Below are 8,080 nucleotides of genomic sequence, written 5' to 3'. Positions count from 1 at the left end.
ACGTACTTGTCTCGCCAGCTTTGTGGGCCTGGTCGTCTTACTCCTGGGGGTTGGCCCTCTGCCCCAGGGGTTGCTTGTTTTAAACCGCAGAATCTTCCAAAGTGCCCCGCCTTTGACAGCAGTGGCAGATGGGTTGTCCGTCCTGGTCATAGCGATCGCTGTTCCTCCCTCTGATCGGTGGAATCCTCTTCTCTCATCGCCACGGGACGTCATCTGGACTGGAAGCCAGCTGGATCTTTTCCTTGGGGGACACTTGAATGGCCTGTACGGTTTTGGTTAACGCGGCCACGCTTTTGGTCAGCTCCTAGACCTGAAGGCGTAGGTCTGCAGACGGGTCATTGTCCAGAGTCTGCGCGTCAGCCCCCACAGGTTCTGGGGAAAAGGATGCCACCTCCTGGTGGTAGGTGATAGCTGGGCACCAGTAGGATGCAGCGCCTCCTGGTGTTGATTCCCGCAGCACCCGGATGGCTCTGTCTTTAAATTGCGCAAAGTCCAGATCAGGGTTTTGCAGAGCCATAATGCGCAGCTGTGTCCTGTGAGCGCTGGACAGGAGTCCCTCAATAAACTGCTCAGTTAGCAATCTGTTCTCATCATGCCTGCACCCTCTGTTTGCACCCGTAAAACTTCATTTTAATTTCTGCTGCAGTGCGGGTGTCAAAGGTATCCTTTAACCGGGCCAGTATTTCTTTTACAGTGCCTTTGTCTCTGCCCGGCCAGGACTTCACTTCTCTATGGGCTGCACCAATTAGCTGTCCTATGAGGATGCTGACTTTTTGCTCCTCAGACAGGGGGTACACTTTAAACAAACTGCGCAGTCTCTCCTCAAAGTCGCTCAGGGTGTGCGACTCCCCTGAGTACTGGGGCAACCACGCCGCCCCCGGTATATATGGCATTGATAAGGGCATCACAGTGGCAGTGGCCATGCCTGCGGCTGAACCCTTCTCCATGTTGGGCATCTTCCTCCCCCCTAGTGAACCTCAGCCAGGTCCTGGGCGTCTCCTCTCGCACTAGTATGCTGCTCTGCAGGTGGAAGGATCTCTTACCCGGCAGTTCCGGATCGGGGCTTCATTCCCGGTGCCGGGCCAGTAGATGCTGAGGGAATGTCACAGTAGCGGTGAGGTGACCCGGTCCGTGACCCAGGGCGGTCAATAAAAGGGGTTTATGGATAGAGGGTTTATAATGTTTATAGAGTTCGTGACGCCACCTGTGGAATGCAGCTAAAGGGAGCCGCCGCTGCGGAGCAGTCCTCTGAAGCTGATGTTACTGCAGCAGGGATGGTGTGGCTCTCCACAGGAAGAGCTAGCTCCAGGGCAGTGCAGTGTAGAAGATGTTGCAGGTTGTGCTGGGCGTTGTAGTGCAGGGGTTGATGGTGCAGCAAGAATCACAGAGACAAGGAAGTGCAGTCCCAGGGTCTTTACTGGTGCTGATTAGACAGGCCGGGACTAGGATACTGGCAAGAAGTGGAAGTCTGGGCAGCCTGGAAGCAAACAAAGAATCCTCCTTGCCAGGTGAAGTTGGAGGCCTTCCCTTTCTACTAAATTCTTTGGCCCTGCTACTTGTAGCTGTGCAGTGGCCCTCGTCCCTGCGTTCTACGTTTCTGTGCTCACCCGTATGGCAGGCAGCTCGGGCCTTGCTGGTGCGTCGCTCCCACGTGGCGGTGCTGGACTCTGCGGTGCTGCTGAGCCTCCGGGCGTCTGATGGGGCCAGGAGACCTGCAATCTCCTGCCCTCCGGTTTCTACTGCTGGGCCTTCGGTGCCCCACAGCCTCGGACTCCGGTGTCCGGTTCTTCTGTGCGGTACTTCTGGGGTGAGCTGCCGCGCAGCTCCAGTCCCCAGCTCCTCTCTCTTTGACGTCCTCGCTTCAACTCCTCACGCTAATACTAACTAACCCCGCCCCCAGATCCCAGTTGCCAAGGGGAGTGGCTCCCCTTGCTGGTCTGGAGCCAGGAAAGTGTTGCATGTTTAGTATACCTGACTAGGGGATCCCTGCTTGCTTCCAGTCATGGCATTACCTCTTCTGAGCGAGGCAATGCCACTGTGGAAACCGGACCCCTGGGGTGCCACATCACTATATAAACTGTCAAGTGGGTATGGGCTTAGGTTAATGGCTGATATTATTAGTCTTAAGTCATTTCTGCAAGGAAAAAAGAGGGGGGCTACAATGGGGAAGTAACATAAGTATTTTTTAACCCCAGGCTGAGCAATATTATCAGATACAAAAAATAAACTTTTGTTCCCAGTACTCATAGAAGCACACTCCTTAAAAGGTTGTGTACTCTACATTATTCTAAGGCAAGCAATAGCGATATAGAGAAAAAAGGTGAAGAAATCAAAACTTGTCTGGGTTCACAACATTGCAAAAGTCAAAATTGTATATACTTAGGGATAAAGCAAAGTAATTTTGAAAGTTTTTGTTGGTACACAGTAAACAGGGAAAATCATAATTTACTGACGGCACTGTTTTTTCTTGTTTCATTAATCCAGGCCATGTGTTACATTTTAATGGATTTTCAGAGGTGCTATGCTGTTCTTAATAATAATCAGTTTTATGAAATATGAGAGATTAAATTAGGCTGATACAAAGAGAGTATTGTGTAGGCAAACCAAGAAAACTGGTTTCCTCTCACATCCTGGAGACAACATATCTAATTGTATGCATAACATTTTTCTTACTTTTCAGAAGGTAACTTGTACCTCTTTGTATATATGTTGTGAGATACAGTAAAGTAGGTAAAATAAAACTTATAAAAAGTGTGGGGCACTACCTTGAATAGAGAGGACTTGCAATTGTGTCTTTAAAAGAGCTATTCTAGTGATATAAAAAATCAGACTACAAAAATGTTGCTAACACTAGCTTGAATTGAAACACAGCCAGAATTCTGACATTGCCAAATGATTCTGGGATTGGTATCCTATGCTAGTGAGTTTAAGCACATGCACATACCTTTTCCACCAGGTACCTGCTACGTGTCACTTTCTATTCTACCATCTGTTAGCTAATATCAGCACATTGAGGTGTTAAAAAATGTTCATGTGTTTACGTCTCCAACCATGCAGAGCTGCTGTAGTTCATGGTTGCTATATACCACAGCTTCTGGCCAGGGGAGAAAGCACAAGTTACTTGTGATAAGTCAGTATACAGATGAAACAGCCAGGGCTTGCAGCTGTTACTTTCTCAGGTAACCCTGTTTTATCACAGGAGTAAGTATTTCTGTCTCACCTCCAGTCCTCTGAGCTCATCATAAATCAAGTCAGTGGCGGCTGAGCTAATATGTCTATGACTTTATTCATGACCAGCTCACAGGACTGGTGATGCAGCAGAAACATGCCCTCCTGTGATAAAACAGACAGATAGGGAAATGTGTTCTCTGACACAAACAAACAGATGTGAGTCCTTGCTGTTTCATCTGTGTTCTCAATTCACCATAACATTTGCGCCTGCACCTCACTCACAGTTCAGCAGTTTGCCCGTTTCACCGTACTCCACCCTCTCTCAGCACTGCAGCCAGCTCTCGTTCCCACAGTTGTGATCACGTAAAAGATTGTTTCCTCCCACACATGACAAAGTTAAGAGATGAAAATCCACCATCTTCAATCGGAAATGGTGGGGTCAGGCCCTAATTTTTTGAACTGTAAACACTCCTGTATGGCTGCTTCTTTACTGAAGAGGTAAGCAGAGAACCTGGTGGAAACTCCCGCAAACACGAGGAGAACATACAAAATACTTGCAGATGTTGTCCTCTATCATCATAAAGGAGTTAGCTCATTGTCTAGGAGACCGACCCGACCACCGCTGCTGTCTACCTTGTGGACATTGTGTTGAAGCTTGCAAGGTGTCACGGGTTTAACGTGACAGAGAGGAGCCAGAAGACCGCAGTGTCTGATTCCTCCTACTCCTGCACTCATTAGAAGCCTTTCGCCTTCACATTAATTGGTGCAGGGGTTAATCTGCTCAGTTGTGATCTCCTGGAAGCTTACTGTGATTTAGGCTCTCAGCAAATTTGTCCCGTGCATTTCCCCTACTGTGATAACGCTGTACCCCAACACATCAGACTGTCACCTATCGTGGAAACCTTGAAAAGGAAGCTAAAGATCCACTTCTTGTGACAAGCGTACAATTTGCCGTAACCCTCGCTCATAGGATTCAATGGGGGGACAAAAAAAAGCATATACAACACCTTCAAACGGGCTCAAAAGCTGCCAAAACACATCAAATTATGGGTAGGCACCAGGAAAGTGCCATCAATTGATCCAGAGTGCAAGTACTATAATTATTATTACTATTACAGCGACATTTATTCCGTGGCGCGTTACATGTGAAAATGGGTTACCAACTGGTACAAGAGAAGAGAGGACCCTGGCTACAAGGGTACACAAACAATCTACAAAGGATGGGTGAGGATACAGTAGGTCAGGGTACAGCTAGTCATGCAATGAATAAAATCGGCGAATGTCTAAATATTCGGTGAACATTTCCGAGCCAAACATTTAAATGTTCGCTCATCTCTTACCTGTAGCAAACGCCGAAACTAAAAAAAAAATGAATATCAGATCAGAATCAGTGATTTTTGGTCTTTCACCTAAAAAGAAAATGGAATAAAAAATTATCGTAAAGTTGGTTTGGCACCAAATGATTAAACTACATCCCTCTACTCAATAAAACAAACGCTGATACAACTCTTTCAACCAAACAATAAAAAATTTTTAGCTCTAAGGATATGGTAACTGAAGACTTTTTTTTTTTGCAAGTTGTTTTTGTTTCTTTTTTAAGCAGTAGACCTAGGAAAACTATATACATTCTTCAACATTGAAATTGCAAGCACCCAAAAAACAGCAGTAGCATCAGGCCGAAGTATTGGTTGAGCATGTATAAACAACAAATTAGACTAATACACTACTCAACATTGAAATTGCAACACCAATAAGGAAAAGCCATGGAATTATGAAAAGCACAGGATCGATAGACATGTTAGTAATATATAAATGAAAAAGTGGAAATAAAATTTTGAAAACATCACAAGTATGAGCACCATGTGCTGAAATATATGCACTTACACACCTTAGCATGCTATCAATGAGGTTATTAATGGCTGTCTGAGGAACATTCTGCCATGCTAAATGGACATGGATGTGAAAATCATCAAAATCCACTGCTGGGACACTTTGTTTTGCCAAGTTTTTGACACTCAGGTTCGGATACAGCTTTAAAGAAGGCAACCCTTTGCGATATAACGTAACGTAACATAATTTTATTTATAATAGTTGATTTAAAAGATAAAATACATAATTAAAGGAATAGTATGATATGATGATATTGCGTACACTTTTGTATATGTTAACATACAAAGGTTAATTACATATACTCACGTCATCACCAAGGAGCTTTTAAACATCATCAGTCTCGAATAACAGAGAAGCAATTTCACCAAGACAGAGAACCCCTGGAAGTCTCACAACACTGTATGGGCAGGTATCAAAACACTACACACCAGTGTAGGTACAACTTATAGCTTTTGTCTTGGTATTATTTCTCTGGCCTTAAATAGTGAATGTACACTGGTAAGTCTAATTTAGTTTCCACCCCACAGTGGCCAGCTGTAGGAGAAAGGTGAATCTGATACAAGCTCTCACACAGATAATGGTCTGCAATAAATGTACACAATTTAAAAGCTCTTAGGAATCAAGTAAGTAAACTAAACACAAAAGGTTATGTAAATCTTCATGTTTTACAATAACACTCAATAAACAGAAGATTATTTGTGGTAAATGTTTCAGACAATGTGAATAAGCGGTCCTCAAAATATTGTTACTATTAACATTGTCTTGTGTCTAAACATCAAATAAATACAAAGTAAAGTAAAACAGAATGAGACTTATCTGTCTGTCAATATATAACCAAACCAGAGTAGACCAGTGCTGGTTTGAATTCATTCTGTATGTTTCAATATGGTCTCAAAATAGCCATTTTTAAATTCACACTACAATCCACCCTTGGATTTTGAGCCATACATTATTTATACAAGGTACCCTATTTTAAGGAGATGGTTTTTGCGGATAATTGACATAAAGATAATAATGGATGTGTACACTGTGTACAAAAACACAAAGCAATGCTTGCACAAATTATAGCAAAAAATAAATCTGCTGGCGTAATACTCCGAGTCTTCATGGCTATCATCTCCTCCGCCAAAAAACTTTCCCCAATGCAGTTCACACAGGCACAAAATGGATTGCACGTGAAGTTCTGGGTCACAGCTTCTCCTTCTGTGTCTTCATCTTGAATAGATACCCTTATCAGCTTTGTCCATAACTGTAAAGGGGTTGGTACTGCCACCATGCAAGTCTCCAATATATTGGTAGCAGTGATTGTCTTTGTCACTCAAAAATTTCTAGTGTTCATCATCTGAGCCAAGTAAAACCATAGATTCTGTTTGGTTTTCCATGACGCCACATTTTCCACGGTTGGTCTCTCAATTTTTGGTCTCAAGGCCTGCAACCACCTTGTTTTCAAAACACTTGTTTTGAGAAAAATGTTTTTAAGCAACTTTAAAAATCAATCACTGTCAGAAGCCAATCTCCCCTGTGTAAACAGGACACATGCCGCTGAGAATATAATTTCCAATGTGCACAGAATGATCATATCAATAATTATTCTGTGAACATGGCAGTACAGTAAGTCTGTCTAAGCAGGTCATTAAATGACTCCTGATCGGCTTACATGAAGCCTATTAGAGGTCATTTAACGGCAGTGATCAGCTAGTCTAAATGCCACATAAAGCTGGCCATAAATCTTTAATATTGGCCATGCCACAGTCCTGGCACAGTTCCTGGCTCTTACTGCAGGAGCTTGGCTGTTAGCTGAGCCGAGCTCCTGCTGTGATCATGCAGGAGGTGCTGATATTTCAGCATCTCCTGCATGATCATGCTGTCAGTCAGACACACTGTGTCTGCTGTCAGTCAGACACAGTGACAGTTTAAATCCATGATGGACATAGCAAGTCATGATGCGGGAACTAACACCCGCTCATGACATGCTATGTCCGTCAATAGTCGTAAAGGGGTTAAATAAGGGCACAAAAACACTAGACACTCACAGATGATGTGAACCATGTCTCTAGGTAAACAATTATCAAGGGAAGACCTCAAAAGATATGTATTATAGACCCAAGAAGCTGGACCAGGCTGTAAAAGCTTTGCAAAACACATGGGACATCCACAGTTAAACAAATTGTCTACAAATTAAGGAAAGAAAGAAGACTTGTCATTTTCACAAAAAAATTGGGTTAAATACCTGCAAAAATCGCTGATCTCCCCTGATTTTACTTTTCTGCTTTGTACTACATAACTCTATTGCAGAGATATTTACAGCTCAGCAGTATCTGGGACTCATAGGCTGCTAGATCAGCTGTTGAGCTGTACGTGTCTGGAAAGGTGCGGGTAACAGCACACAACCTCGAGAAATCTCTGAAGTGCAGAAATTTCAATTATTGCACTCCAGAAGAAACAACTTGAATATCTCTGAAACAGAATGACACATCACAATGCAAAAAAGAGTGTCAGAATCAGGGGAGCTCAGGGATTTAAAATTGTTTTGAAGTTTTGACAGTTCCTCTTTAAATACTGTACTTTTAACACTGTTGCCACTATCCATAGGATTTGGCATCCTATTCAGATCACTCCAAAAGCACAATAGGCATTCTTAAAAGAGTTGTCAAAGAAAGATGGTAGGAAAAGACATGCTGAAGACATTCAAAACCTCTGATTATGTTGTTTATGAAAGAAGCTACTACAATGAAAAAAAAACATTGCAGCATATCTCAAGTTATCTTGAAATCACCAGAATGTTCCAAATGCTTCTGGGAAAATGTTCTATGGAAAGATAAGACAAAATCAAACATTGCTATGTGTAAAGTAAAAATAACACTGTTTACAAAAAAACCCTGAAAAGCCAAATAGCCTTGTCAGAGTACCAACCTTAATTTTATCGAGATCCTATGGCATGACCTCAAGTGGGATTTGAGGCAACGCATCCCAAAAATACTGATTACTAAACACATTTGCAGAAAGGAACGATGCCAAA

This window comes from Phyllobates terribilis, unplaced genomic scaffold (genome assembly GCF_046119375.1).
Source record: "Phyllobates terribilis strain yellow unplaced genomic scaffold, ASM4611937v1 Scaffold_11__3_contigs__length_659146591, whole genome shotgun sequence".
NCBI lineage: Eukaryota > Metazoa > Chordata > Amphibia > Anura > Dendrobatidae > Phyllobates > Phyllobates terribilis.
Note: the sequence above shows the minus strand (reverse complement) of the source record.